The sequence below is a fragment of the Oncorhynchus keta genome, chromosome 20 (assembly GCF_023373465.1).
Source record: "Oncorhynchus keta strain PuntledgeMale-10-30-2019 chromosome 20, Oket_V2, whole genome shotgun sequence".
Taxonomy (NCBI): Eukaryota; Metazoa; Chordata; class Actinopteri; order Salmoniformes; family Salmonidae; genus Oncorhynchus; species Oncorhynchus keta.
The window spans coordinates 3,284,653-3,299,586 of NC_068440.1; the positions used below are offsets into that span (position 1 = coordinate 3,284,653).

The window sequence follows — 14,934 nt, forward strand, 5'->3', positions numbered from 1 at the left end:
GGTGAGTCTGCAGGTCATGGAAGAACTGGGACATTTTCAGCTTCCAGGATTGTGTACAGATCCTTAAGACATGGGGATGTGCATTATCATGCTGAAACATGAAGTGATGGCGGCGAATGAATGGCATGACAATGGGCCTCAGGATCTCGTCCCGGTATCTCTGTGCCTTCAAATTGCCATCGATAAAATGCAATTGTTTTCATTGTCCGTAGCTTATGCCTGCCCATACCATAAACCCACTGCCACCATAGGGCATTCTGTTCACAACGTTGACAGCAAAAATTCTCTAAAACGATGTTGAAGGCGGCTTACGGTAGAGACATGAACATTAAATTCTCTGGCAGTCATCATGCCAATTGCACACTCCCTTAAAATGCGAAACATCTGTGGCATTGTGTTGTGTGACAAAACGGCACATTTTAGAGTGGTCTTTTACTGTCCCCAGCACAAGGTGCACCTGTGTAATGATCATGCTGTTTAATCAGCTTCTTGATATGCCACACTTGTCAGGTGGATGTATTATCTCTATCGATTGCGCAAGCAGGGCTGGTAAAACCCTGGATCATTGTTATTCTAACTTCTGTGACGCATATAAGGCCCTCCCCTGCCCTCCTTTCAGAAAAGCTGACCACGACTCCATTTTGTTGCTTCCAGCCTACAGACAGAGACTAAAACAAGAAGCTCCCTCGCTCAGGTCTGTTCAACACTGGTCCGACCAATCTGATTCCACGCTTCAAGACTGCTTCGATCACATGGATTGGGATATGTTCCGCATTGCGTCCAACAAGTGCATCGGCGATGTTATACCCACAGCAACGATTAAAACATTCCCAAACCAGAACCCGTGGATTGATGACAGCATTCGCACGAAACTGAAAGCGCAAACCACTGCTTTTAACCAGGGCAAGGTGACCGGAAACATGACCGAATACAAACAGTGTAGCTATTCCCTCCGCAAGGCAATCAAACAAGCTAAGTGTCAGTATAGAGACAAAGTAGAGTCGCAATTCAACGGCTCAGACACAAGAGGTAATAGGCAGGGTCTACAATCAATCACGGATTACAAAAAGAAAACCAGCCCCGTCATGGACCAGAATGTCTTGTTCCCAGACAGACTAAATAACTTTTTTGCTCGCTTTGAGGATAATACAGTGCCACTGACACGGCCTGCTACCAAAACCTGCGGAGTCTCCTTCACTTCAGCCGACGTGAGTAAAACATTTAAACGTGTTAACCCTCGCAAGGCTGCAGACCCAGACGGCATCCCCAGCCGCGTCCTCAGAGCATGCGCAGACCAGTTGGCTGGTGTGTTTACTGACAATTCAATCAATCCTTATCCCAGTCTGCTGTTCCCAAATGCTTCAAGAGGGCCACAATTGTTCCTGTTCCCAAGAAAGCTAAGGTAACTGAGCTAAACGACTACCGCCCATAGCACTCACTTCCGTCATCATGAAGTGCTGGGACCCTGGTCTCGACCCGGCCCTGTGCAACTGGGTACTGGACATCCTGACGGGCCGCCCCCAGGTGGTGAGGGTCCACCTCGCTGATCCTCAACACTGGGGCCCCACAAGGGTGCGTTCTGAGCCCTCTCCTGTACTCCCTGTTCACCCACGACTGCGTGGCCATGCACACCTCCAACTCAATCATCAAGTTTGTGGACAACACTACAGTGGTAGGCTTGATTGCCAACAACGGCGAGACGACCTACAGGGAGGAGGTGAGGGCCCTCGGAGTGTGGTGTCAACAAAACAAAGGAGATGATTGTGGACTTCAGGAAACAGCAGAGGGAACACCCTCCTATCCACATCGATGTGACAGTAGTGGAGAGGGTACACATCACGAACAAACTGAATTGGTCCACCCACACAGACAGCATTGTGAAGAAGGCGCAGCAGCCTCTTCAACCTCAGGAGGCTGAAGAAATTTGGCTTGTCACTTAAAGCACTCACAAACTTCTACAGATGCACAATCGAGAGCATCCTGTCGGGCTGTATCACCGCCTGGTACGGCAACTGCTCCCCACACAACCGTAAGGCTCTCCAGAGGGTAGTGAGGTCTGCACAACGCATCACCGGGGGCAAACTACCTGCCCTCCAGGACACCTACACCACCCGATGTCACAGGAAGGCCATAAAGATCATCAAGGACAACAACCACCCGAGCCACTGCCTGTTCACCCCGCTATCATCCAGAAGGCGAGGTCAGTACAGGTGCATCAAAGCAGGGACCGAGAGACTGAAAAACAGCTTCTATCTCAAGGCTATCAGACTGTTAAACAGCCACCACTAACATTGAGTGGCTGCTGCCAAGATACTGACTCAACTCCAACCACTTTAATAATGGAAATTGATGGAAAAAAATGTATCACTAGCCACTTTAAACAATGCCACTTAATATAATGTTTACATACCCTACATTACTCATCTCACATGTATATACTGTACTCTATATCATCTACTGCATCTTTATGTAATACATGTATCACTAGCCACTTTAAACTATGCCATTTTGTTTACATACCCTACATTAGTCATCTCATACGTATATACTGTACTCGATACCATCTACTGCATCTTGCCTATGCCGTTCTGTACCATCACTCATTCATATATATCATACATCTTTATGTACATATTCTTTATCCCTTTACACTTGTGTGAAAAAGGTAGTAGTTGTGGAATTGTTAGGTTAGATTACTCGTTGGTTATTACTGCATTGTCGGAACCAGAAGCACAAGCATTTCGCTACACTCGCATTAACATCTGCTAACCATGTGTATGTGACAAATACAATTTGATTTGATTTGATCTTGACAAAGGAGAAATGCTCACTAACGAGGAAGTAAAGACATTTTGTGCAACACATTTGAGAGAAATACAGTTATTGTGTGTATGGAACATTTTTGTGATCTTTTATTTCAGATCAACAGTTTACATGTGTTCATAGTTGTGTTCAGTGTTCATACATTTAACACATTACACATAACCTACATATCAGTACATACTGTGCATTCACACACAGTATCTATATCAAATTGGGGAGAGGTGTGCCGTCAGGCTTTATCTGTTTTTTTTCAAACCAGGTTTGCTTTCCACTTGAGCTGAGATGGAAGGGAGTTCTATGCAATCATGGCATCTATCATGGCTCTTTAATACTGTACATTTTCTTGAATTTGTTCTGGATTTGGCGACTGTGAAAAGACCCCTTCGTGGCATGTCTAGTGGGATAAGTGTGTGTATCAGATCTGTGTGTACGTTGACTATGCAAACAATTTGGAATTTTCAACATATTGTTTTGTATAAAAAAATAAAAATTGATGCAGTCAGTCTCCTTTACTTTTAGCCAAGAGAGGCTGGCATGCATAATATTGGCATTGTCCCTCTGATTACAGTGAATACGTTTTTCTAAGTCCTTCTAATCAAGATACAACCAAACTAAAGCCTGTAATACTTATTTTGTGGAGTGTGGTGTATAAAAAGCAAAGCGTCTCTTTATCACGGACAGACCATCTTTACAACCATTGAATCAATATGCTTTGACCATGACAGTTTACAATTTACAACAAACACCAAGTCATTTAGTCACCTTAACTTGCTGAACTGCCACATTATTCATTAACCGATTCAGCTGAGGTCTAGAACTTGGGGAAAGATTTGCACCAAATACAATGCTCCTAGTGTAACACCCTGACCATAGTTTGCTTTGTATATTTCTATGTTTTGTTTGGTCAGGGTGTGAGCTGAGTGGGCATACTATGTTAGATGTCTAGTTTGTCTGTTTCTGTGTTTGGCCTGATATGGTTCTCAATCAGAGGCAGGTGTTAGTCGTTGTCTCTGATTGGGAGCCATATTTAGGTAGCCTGTTTTGTCATTTTGGGTTGTGGGGGATTGTCTATGTTAGTTGCTTGTTTCAGCACAGTTCTCGGTATAGCGTCACGGTTGTTTTGTGTTCAGTGCTTTTTTTAATTAAAAAATCATCATGAACACATACCGTGGCTTTTTCTTTGTGACTCTGCCAAGAAGGCCAGCATCCCAGAGTCGACTGTTGACGTTGAGACTACTTTCAAAATCTTAGCTAGCAGTCATCATCATGAATCAAGTCGACAATCTCCTGGAAAATCCTTTTTAATCCTTGTTTTATGAAGAGAAATAATGAATAGAAATGATAGATAAAACATATTGGGTGCTCATCGGCCATTGGACATAAACATTGCACAACAAGTTGGAAATCGTAAATTCAACAATGAGTGGTTGACAATTGGAAGGAATCAGTGGCTATCTGCAAGCATTACAAAGTAATCACTAGCATGCTATTCAGTGGAGTGGCTGTGTGGTCCCAAATCTGGGATTAAGTGTCCCTTTTCCAAATATAAAATGATTTGTGCCGTGCTCAAAACAACTGTTAACTCAGAACTGTGAAAACTTGACTTCAGTGAGTTCAAGAGACTGGGAATTCTGGGAAAAACGAGCTCCGAATGATGAAACAGGTTTTGAACGGTCATCCAACTCAGAATTGTAAATCGGGAACTCTGGCCTCTTTCTAGAGCTACAACCTGAAGACCAATGATGTCATTATGATTCGACTTAGTTTTTTTCTGAGTTCCCAGTTGTCTTGAAAGCACCATAAATCCAGAGAATTCCAGACTTTGATGACAAAATTTGCACATGATGGACCGCCATGCCACCTTCCTGTTCAAGTGAGCACAGCACAACAAGGTGAGTCCAAAAATGTCTTGTATGCTGCTGCATAAATGACGTAGTATGACAGGGAGATATGTATACTGTAGCTAAGAAAGTAATACTAAGTGTATGTTGTGTAGTAAGCTGTTAGTAGCTCATGTGCCACACCCTAATAATTTGGTCTATTTACCCCTCTTAATTTTGCAAACTGTTCCACTTGTTGTCCCATTATGCCATAGTTTGTACATATCAAATGTCATTACAAAACCACATTTGTTTTAGCAAGTCAGCCAAATCAGGTATGTTTTTCTAAAACGCAGTAAATGAGCCAAATGAACTGTTTCGCTGCCAGACAAAACTCTGCTGATAGCCAGGTGTAGCAGTGGTAAGATGGTGGGACTGCTGTTAGGACAGCTTTATGTAGGCCCCATTTGTCAATGTTATACTCCAATTATTGTATTGTTTAGTGTTGTGGCTTTGCTTGTATGCATCCCACTTTTATAAATAGATTTTTTTGCTCCACCAAGATTCACATGCTAAAATCACCACTGGGCCATTATACTATGGTCAGTACATCCAATGGGTATGGATACAGCTTTGAGCAGAATTCTGTAGCACTGGTAAAAATGTCATCAATACATGTATATGATATAGTTCCTGTACTGTTTGTTTATTAATAACCTGAACCAGATTACAGGTACAGGTGTCTTTACATGACAAGTGTTTTAATGTTCTAGAGAATTACAGACCATTTCCAATGCATGTTTTCAGTTTTGTGGATATGCACCGTATTCTGACAAATTCTGAATCCAGATGTGCCTTTTAGACAAATATGATATTAGGATATAGGATATATATTAGGATATAGGATATATATTAGGATGATATTAGGATTCGTCTGCATATCACACATGGACATGCAATATCATAAGAGATGTGACATCCTATTTTCTCTCTTAACGTTGACACATATGGACTGTATACATCAAACATATGTGTTTTGTGAAGATATGAAGCTACACTACATGACCAAAAGTATGTGGACACCTGCTCGTTGAACATCTAATTCCAAAATCATGGGCATTAATATGGAGTTGGTCCCCCTTTGCTGCTATAACAGTCTAGACTCTTCTGGGAAGGGTTTCCACTATTTGTTGGAACATTGCTGTGGGTACTTGCTTCCATTCAGCCACAAGCATTAGTGAGGTCAGGCACTGATGTTGGGCGATTAGGCCTGGCTCACTGTCGGCATTCCAATTCATCCCAAAGGTGTTCGATGGGTTTGATGTCAAGGCTCTTTGCAGGCCGGTCATGTTCTTCGACACCGATCTCGACAAACCATTTCTGTATGGACCTCGCTTTGTGCACGGGGGCATTGTCATGCTGAAACAGGAAAGGGCCTTCCCCAAACTGTTGCCACAAAGTTGGAAGCACAGAATCGTCTAGAATGTCATTGCATGCTGTCGCGTATGCTGTATGCTGTTGGTAGGTAGAGTGTTCTTCTCCTCAGTCTCAGTCTCAGTCTTCTTCAGTTTAGTCATGTCAAACTGAGCGATCTCACTCACATCTTTCCCTTCACTGGAACTAAGGGGCATAGCGAAACCATGAAAAACAGCCCCAGACCATTATTCCTCCCCCATCAAACTCTACAGTGGTACTATGCATTGGTGCTGGTAGCGTTCTTCTTGCATCCGCCAAACTCAGATTCGTCCGTCGGACTGCCATATGGTGAAGCGTGATTCTTAACTGCTCCAGAGTCCAATGACAGCGAGCTATACACCTGTCGTGTCTTTGGCTATGCCAGATTAATTGCTATGACATGCTATTCTATAAAATACTTTCTCCGTAATTAATATCACCTGATTGAGCTAATCAGGTAAATGTAATTAACTAGAGAGTCGGGCACCACAAAATAATATTTATAGAGCTGTTATCTTCCGGATAAACTCTTAAAGATTTAGCAATATTTTACATCAATAGCAGTCAACATTAATCGTCATCTTACTTCAGTCTCATCTGAAAGTTGTAAATTCTTGGTTATCTGCAAGAATCCTGGCCAACAAGTTGAATCAGCAATACAAAATTGGGTTTAATGATTTATTTACTAAATACCTAACTAATCACACAGAATAACATATACAAAGAATTTATTATACCTGGATAATTCTTTACGTCATGGGAAACGTCCCTAGCGGGCGGAACAGATATGACAGCTTGTTACACAAAGGAAAAGGGGCTGGGTTTGAGTGAAAGAGCGGGAAGACTGAGCAACACAGGGAGAAGCTGTGCTATCGTAAATACAGTATCTTATGCATTCTAAATTACCGCCCATTTGGAAAAGGAAAATGCACTAAATATTTACTCTGAGCTGCGCTTCAGTAGGTTGGTGGTAGATGGGAGACCGTGTTTCCAAACCGAGTCCTCTGTCCTTTGAGGAATGTTTCTGGTGGTCACTTGGATAAGTTGTAGTAAAGTCGTTGTGTGGTAGATGGGATACTCTGTCGGTTCCTTCCTAACCTGTGTTTGCGGCTGCGGTCGCTAACTCAACGGCTAGGAGGTATCACTTCTGTCGTGAATAAGAGTTCAAGGTTCATACCATTCGCAACCAAAGCTCATGCTGATGTTGGCTTCGTTCTGTAGTTTTTGTCTGAACTTTCTGACATGGGATCGTCATCTCACATCCTCGGAACAGGAAGTTATGTTGTCGTCAAGAGCTCATATATGAAGGGAGAAAAGGGGTGTGTGTCATAGTTTACAACCTCTGTCTCTTCACGTGGGCAGGCCACTGAGTGAGCATCTCTAACTTATGAAAACCCACATCTCACATTTTAGAAGCTAAAATCCCATTTCATCCCATCACAAATAATTTCATATTCAAACATTTAAATTGAAAGACAATTCCATGTGAATCTGAACTGATGTATAGACATTCCACTGTGGAGTTTGTCATCTTATCATTGATGAGAATGTCTCAGATGACAACCGAACTGACATCATATTCATTAAGTACCACTGCATATGTTCAATTGTTCGGATTACCAGAATATATTTCATTTCCCCCCACATTCTGACGTTCCCAGAATCTCTATGTTAACCAAGGGGTTTTGCAAATGTAACCTTAGTAGGGGTAGAGAGCGGAAAAGGGGGGTAAGAGGTATTTATGACTGTCATAAACCAACCCCCAGGCCAACGTCATGACACACCCATCCAGCCGACGGCTGGTATTGCACGTAGGCTTGTTTGCGGCTACTCGGCCATGGAAACCCATTCGGCCATGCAAACCCATTCGTCGGGAGCTACATGAAATTTTCATGAAACTCCTGACGAACAGTTCTTGTGCTGCCGTTGCTTCCAGAGGCAGTTTGGAACTCAGTAGTGAGTGTTGCAAACGAAGACAGACGATTTTTACATGCTACGCACTTCTGTGAGCGGTCCCACTCTGTGAGCTTGCGTGGCCTACCACATTGCGGCTGAGCCGTTGTTGCTCCTAGACGTTTCCACTTCACAAAAACAGCACTTACAGTTGACCTGGGCAGCTCTAACAGGGCAGAAATTTAAGGAACTGACTTTCTATGACGATGCCACTTTGAAAGCCACTGAGCTCTTCAATAAGGCCATTCTACTGCCAATATTTGACTATGGAGATTGCATGGATGTGTGCTCGATTTTATACACCTGTCAACAACATGTGTGGCTGAAATAGCCAAATCCACTAATATGAAGGGGTGTCCACATAATTTTGTATATATAGTGTATATTGATTCCAGATAAGCTTCTTTTGGCTGCGGTCCATATCCAAATATTTTTGATATGCTGAAGATAAGGACAATTCCTAATGCATTTCTGTGTTTTCATCACATGCTCAATCATTTCACAAATATGAGATTCATATTTTTCTTTCATGCACATAATTTTGGGATTTCCTCCAGATATCAGACCGGATACTGACTCATTAGATATCCTGAGATAGGCCTTTTTGGACATCTCATGTACTTTATTTGATGACAAATACTGACGGTATTGTACATTATCTCACCACGTACAATGCATATGCTCTTGAATGAGGTCCATATCAGAATATAACATTTTCTAATGATATGCATTTTCTGATACTTATTTTAGTTTTAAGGACATGCTCAATAATTTGACAAATATTAAATCCATATAATTCTTTCAGATATTAGCTATAATTGTTGTATTCCCTGTGGATAAAGGCGCAGGCAAACCTCAAGCTAAAGGCATTTTAACTGGCAGCCTAGCAACAAGAATCATGTATTTTCTGCTGTGGAGTTCCAACTGTCATTTTTTATTTGGGTGCCACAAATGAGTGTGTAAACAGTGTGTGGTAGAGCTGACAACTGGAGAAACAAAAGAAGTGAGAAGCTGATCAGAAAACACCTGAAAGAAGTTAACGCTAAAGTGAGTAGCTAATTCGAGAAGTTTTATTTGTCTTTTGGCCTTCGCTTCAGGGATTTTTTTTGACCCCCTATCAAACCTCAATGTGACAGCTAATGTTTTAAAACATATATGTCTGGATGTTAAATGAAGATATGGAGGCATTGATGCGAATAACCAGTCTTGTTCAGTACATTGCAATACATCTGGGTATCTCAAGCACACCGGTAAAACACTGGAGTTGCAGTAATTAACATTTACCACCAGATGGCATCACTATCATCTTACACCCATAACGTCTTCCCTTTTATAAAATAGAACAGGAGCTGCCAATTCACGAACAAAACAAACTTAGTAATAATTTCCAACATGAACAGTTTAGCTTTTTTCAGGTATCAACACATTTTGATAGTGTCTTCACTTTTCCCATTTAAAAAAAAAATATCTCTGTCTGTCAACAATCCCGAATTGGAAACCTACAGATTAAGTATTTTTGGTGGCTTGGACTTGGTCTGCGAGGACTGCGGGTTCCCGCACAGGCGTGTCACCTGACTGTCTAAGGGGAGTATTGATGGGCGAGGGAGTGGCTCACCTGTGATCCGCTGGTTCTTTGCCCAGTGCCTCAGTCCCCATGTGACTTGCTGGGGTTCCGTCCTTTGTCACGCGACCCCTATGACCATCGGGGTTCTGAGTAGAAATCACAAGTGCAGTATAACAAAACACAGCTTAGCTTGTAACCTGTTAGTCCTATAGGGGCAGTATTTCATTTTTGGATAAAAACACGTGCCCGTTTTAAGCGCAATATTTTGTCACAAAAAGATGCTCGACTATGCTTGGAATTGATAGCTTTGGAAAGAAGACACTCTGACGTTTCCAGAACTGCAAAGATTTTCACTGTGAGTGCCTTAGAACAGGCAAAACCAAGATGTTTGAGCGACCAGGAAATGAACAGGATTTCTGAAGGTACGTTTTCCATGATCGCCTTATATGGCTGTGAATGCGACAGGAATGAACGGACACTTTCTAGCGTTTCCCCAAGGTGTCTGCAGCATTGTGACGTATTTGTAGGCATATCATTGGAAGATTGACCATAAGAGACTACAATTGCCAAGTGTCCCGCACGGTGTCTGCGTGGAAATTGGTGCGCAAAAGTCAGCTACCAGTATTTTTCCATCCGAATCAGAGAACAAAGGAGGCTTCTAGGACTGCCATTTCAATGAAGAGATATATGACAAACACCTTGAGGATTGATTCAAACAAAGTTTTCCATGTTTCAGTCGATATTATGGAGTTAATTCGGAAAAAGTTTGACGTGTATGTGACTGAATTTTCGGTTAGTTTCGGTAGCCAAATGCATAGTAACAAAAAATAGTGGCGGAACGATGTGTCCTACACAATAATCTTTCAGGAAAAACTGGACATCTGCTATGTAACTGAGAGTCTCCTCATTGAAACATCTGAAGTTCTTCAAAGGTAAATTATTTTATTTGATCCCTTTGCTGGTTTTTGTGAATATGTTGCGTGCTAAATGCTAACGCTAAATGCTAAGCTAGCTATCACCACTCTTACACAAATTATTGATTTTCTCTGGTTCTAAAGCATATTTTGAAAATCTGAGACGGACAGGATTGTTAAGAAAAGGATAAGCTTGAGAGCAGGCATATTTATTTAATTTAATTTGCGATTTTTAGAAATCGCTAACGTTAAGTTATGGTAATGAGCTTGAGGCTGTAGTCACGATCCCGCATGCGGGATGGGGCGGACTAAGAATCCACCTGGTGTGTCAGATTTTAAAAAAGCTTTACAGCAAAAGCTATCCAAGCGTTTATGTTAGAACATCTCTCTCAGCAGACAAAACATTACAAACAGCTAGCAGCAAAGTAGATTAGTCACGAAAGTCAGAAAAGCAATAAAATGGATCGCTTACCTTTGATGATCTTCGGATGTTTGCACTCACGAGACCCAGTTACACAATAAATAAATGTTCCTTTTGTTCAATAAAGATGATTTTTATATCTTTTTATATTCAAAATACCTCCATTTGGTTGGCGCGTTTTGTTCAGAAATCCACAGGCTCGAGCGGTCACGACGGCGCAGACGAAAATAGTGGTAGAAAATAGTATCCGAGAAAATGTCTGCTCCAAGCTTTTGCACATGCAAAACTCTGCTGGCACCCAGCCATCCACTGACGCGATGTGATCCTTCTCACTCATTTTTCAGAGTAAAAGCCTGAAACTATGTCTAACGACTGTTCACACCACGTGGAAGCCATAGGGAAAGGAATCTGGTTGATATCCCTTTAAATTGAGGGAAGGCATGCAATGGAACAGGGAGATTTGTAATAAACCCCTTTTGTGGGGAAAAACTCATTCTGATTGGATGGGCCTGGATCCCCAGTGGGTGGCTGACTAAATTGGTGGCTGACTAAATACTTTTTTGCCCCACAGTATATATATACAGTGCCTTGCGAAAGTATTCGGCCCCCTTGAACTTTGCGACCTTTTGCCACATTTCAGGCTTCAAACATAAAGATATAAAACTGTATTTTTTTGTGAAGAATCAACAACAAGTGGGACACAATCATGAAGTGGAACGACATTTATTGGATATTTCAAACTTTTTAAACAAATCAAAATCTGAAAAATTGGGGTTGCAAAATTATTCAGCCCCCTTAAGTTAATACTTTGTAGCGCCACCTTTTGCTGCGGTTACAGCTGTAAGTCGCTTGGGGTATGTCTCTATCAGTTTTGCACTTCGAGAAACTGAACATTTTTCCCATTCCTCCTTGCGAAACAGCTCGAGCTCAGTGAGGTTGGATGGAGAGCATTTGTGAACAGCAGTTTTCAGTTCTTTCCACAGATTCTCGATTGGATTCAGGTCTGGACTTTGACTTGGCCATTCTAACACCTGGATATGTTTATTTTTGAACCATTCCATTGTAGATGTTGCTTTATGTTTTGGATCATTGTCTTGTTCAAAGACAAATCTCCGTACCAGTCTCAGGTCTTTTGCAGACTCCATCAGGTTTTCTTCCAGAATGGTCCTGTATTTGGCTCCATCCATCTTCCCATCAATTTTAACCATCTTCCCTGTCCCTGCTGAAGAAAAGCAGGCCCAAATCATGATGCTGCCACCACCATGTTTGACAGTGGGGATGATGTGTTCAGGGTGATGAGCTGTGTTGCTTTTACGCCAAACATAACGTTTTGCATTGTTGCCAAAAGTTCAATTTTGGTTTCATCTGACCAGAGCACCTTCTTCCACATGTTTGGTGTGTCTCCCAGGTGGCTTGTGGCAAACTTTAAACAACACTTTTTATGGATATCTTTAAGAAATGGCTTTCTTCTTGCCACTCTTCCATAAAGGCCAGATTTGTGCAATATACGACTGATTGTTGTCCTATGGACAGAGTCTCCCACCTCAGCTGTAGATCTCTGCAGTTCATCCAGAGTGATCATGGGCCTCTTGGCTGCATCTCTGATCAGTCTTCTCCTTGTATGAGCTGAAAGTTTAGAGGGATGGCCAGGTCTTGGTAGTTTTGCAGTGGTCTGATACTCCTTCCATTTCAATATTATCACTTGCACAGTGCTCCTTGGGATGTTTAAAGCTTGGGAAATCTTTTTGTATCCAAATCCGGCTTTAAACTTCTTCACAACAGTATCTCGGACCTGCCTGGTGTGTTCCTTGTTCTTCATGATGCTCTCTGCGCTTTTAACGGACCTCTGAGACTATCACAGTGCAGGTGCATTTATACGGAGACTTGATTACACACAGGTGGATTGTATTTATCATCATTAGTCAATTAGGTCAACATTGGATCATTCAGAGATCCTCACTGAACGTCTGGAGAGAGTTTGCTGCACTGAAAGTAAAGGGGCTGAATAATTTTGCACGCCCAATTTTTCAGTTTTTGATTTGTTAAAAAAGTTTGAAATATCCAATAAATGTCGTTCCACTTCATGATTGTGTCCCACTTGTTGTTGATTCTTCACAAAAAAAATACAGTTTTATATCTTTGTTTGAAGCCTGAAATGTGGCAAAAGGTTGCAAAGTTCAAGGGGCCGAATACTTTCGCAAGGCACTGTATACATTGGGGCAAAAAAGTATTTAGTCAGCCACCAATTGTGCAAGTTCTCCCACTTAACAATATGAGATAGGCCTTTAATTTTCATCATAGGTACACTTCAACTATGACAGACCAAATGAGGGAAAAAAAATCCAGAAAATCACATTGTAGGATTTTTAATGAATTTGAAAATTATGGTGGAAAATAACTATTTGGTCACCTACAAATAAGCAAGATTTCTGGCTCTCACAGACCTGTAACTTCTTTAAGAGGCTCCTCTGTACTCCACTAGTTAACTGTATTAATGGCACCTGTTTGAACTTGTTAAGCAAGATCTTACCCCGTGGGGTCAAAATGATCACAAGAACGGTGAGCAAAAATCCCAGAACCACACGGGGGGGACCTAGTGAATGACCTGCAGAGAGCTGGGACCAAAGTAACAAAGCCTACCATCAGTAACACACTACGCCGCCAGGGACTCAAATCCTGCAGTGCCAGACTTGTCCCTCTGCTTAAGCCATTTCCAGGCCCGTCTGAAGTTTGCTAGAGAGCATTTGGATGATCCAGAAGAAGATTGGGAGAATGTCATATGGTCAGAAGAAACCAAAATATAACTTTTTGGTAAAAACTCAACTCATTGTGTTTGGAGGACAAAGAATGCTGAGTTGCATCCAAAGAACACCATACCTACTGTGAAGCATGTGGGTGGAAACATCATGCTTTGGGGCTGTTTTTCTGCAAAGGGACCAGGACGACTGATCCGTGTAAAGGAAAGAATGAATGGGGCCGTGTATCGTGAGATTTTGAGTGAAAACCTCCCATCAGCAAGGGCATTGAAGATGAAAGGTGGCTGGGTCTTTCAGCATGACAATGATCCCAAACACACAGCCCGGGCAACGAAGGAGTGGTTTCGTAAGAAGCATTTTAAGGTCCTGGAGTGGCCTAGCCAGTCTCCAGATCTCAACCCCATATAAAATCTTTGGAGGGAGTTGAAAGTCCGTGTTGCCCAGCAACAGCCCCAAAACATCACTGCTCTAGAGGAGATCAGCATGGAGGAATGGGCCAAAATACCAGCAACAGTGTGTGAAAACATTGTGAAGACTTACAGAAATCATTTACATTTACATTACATTTACATTTAAGTCATTTAGCAGACGCTCTTATCCAGAGCGACTTACAAATTGGTGCATTCACCTTATGACATCCAGTGGAACAGTCACTTTACAATAGTGCATCTAAATCTTAAAGGGGGGTGAGAAGGATTACTTATCCTATCCTAGGTATTCCTTAAAGAGGTGGGGTTTCAGGTGTCTCCGGAAGGTGGTGATTGACTCCGCTGTCCTGGCGTCGTGAGGGAGTTTGTTCCACCATTGGGGGCCAGAGCAGCGAACAGTTTTGACTGGGCTGAGCGGGAACTGTACTTCCTCAGTGGTAGGGAGGCGAGCAGGCCAGAGGTGGATGAACGCAGTGCCCTTGTTTGGGTGTAGGGCCTGATCAGAGCCTGGAGGTACTGAGGTGCCGTTCCCCTCACAGCTCCGTAGGCAAGCACCATGGTCTTGTAGCGGATGCGAGCTTCAACTGGAAGCCAGTGGAGAGAGCGGAGGAGCGGGGTGACGTGAGAGAACTTGGGAAGGTTGAACACCAGACGGGCTGCGGCGTTCTGGATGAGTTGTAGGGGTTTAATGGCACAGGCAGGGAGCCCAGCCAACAGCGAGTTGCAGTAATCCAGACGGGAGATGACAAGTGCCTGGATTAGGACCTGCGCCGTTTCCTGTGTGAGGCAGGGTCGTACTC

The 14,934-nt window shown here is 42.5% G+C and overlaps 1 protein-coding gene across 2 annotated transcripts in view; it reads left to right on the top strand.

Annotated features, from left to right (window-relative positions):
* The window catches only part of LOC118399161 (zinc finger protein ZFPM2-like), a 107,775-nt gene that overhangs the window by 59,945 nt on the left and 32,896 nt on the right, over positions 1-14,934 (top strand). The window contains exon 1 of one of the 2 annotated variants that reach the window (XM_035794996.2): positions 3,707-4,715. The exons of the other annotated variant lie outside the window; for it this stretch is intronic. The gene's annotated coding sequence lies outside the window, so the exon portion shown is untranslated. Of the gene's footprint in view, positions 1-3,706; positions 4,716-14,934 lie in introns of those variants that run through there. 2 annotated transcript variants of the gene reach the window in all.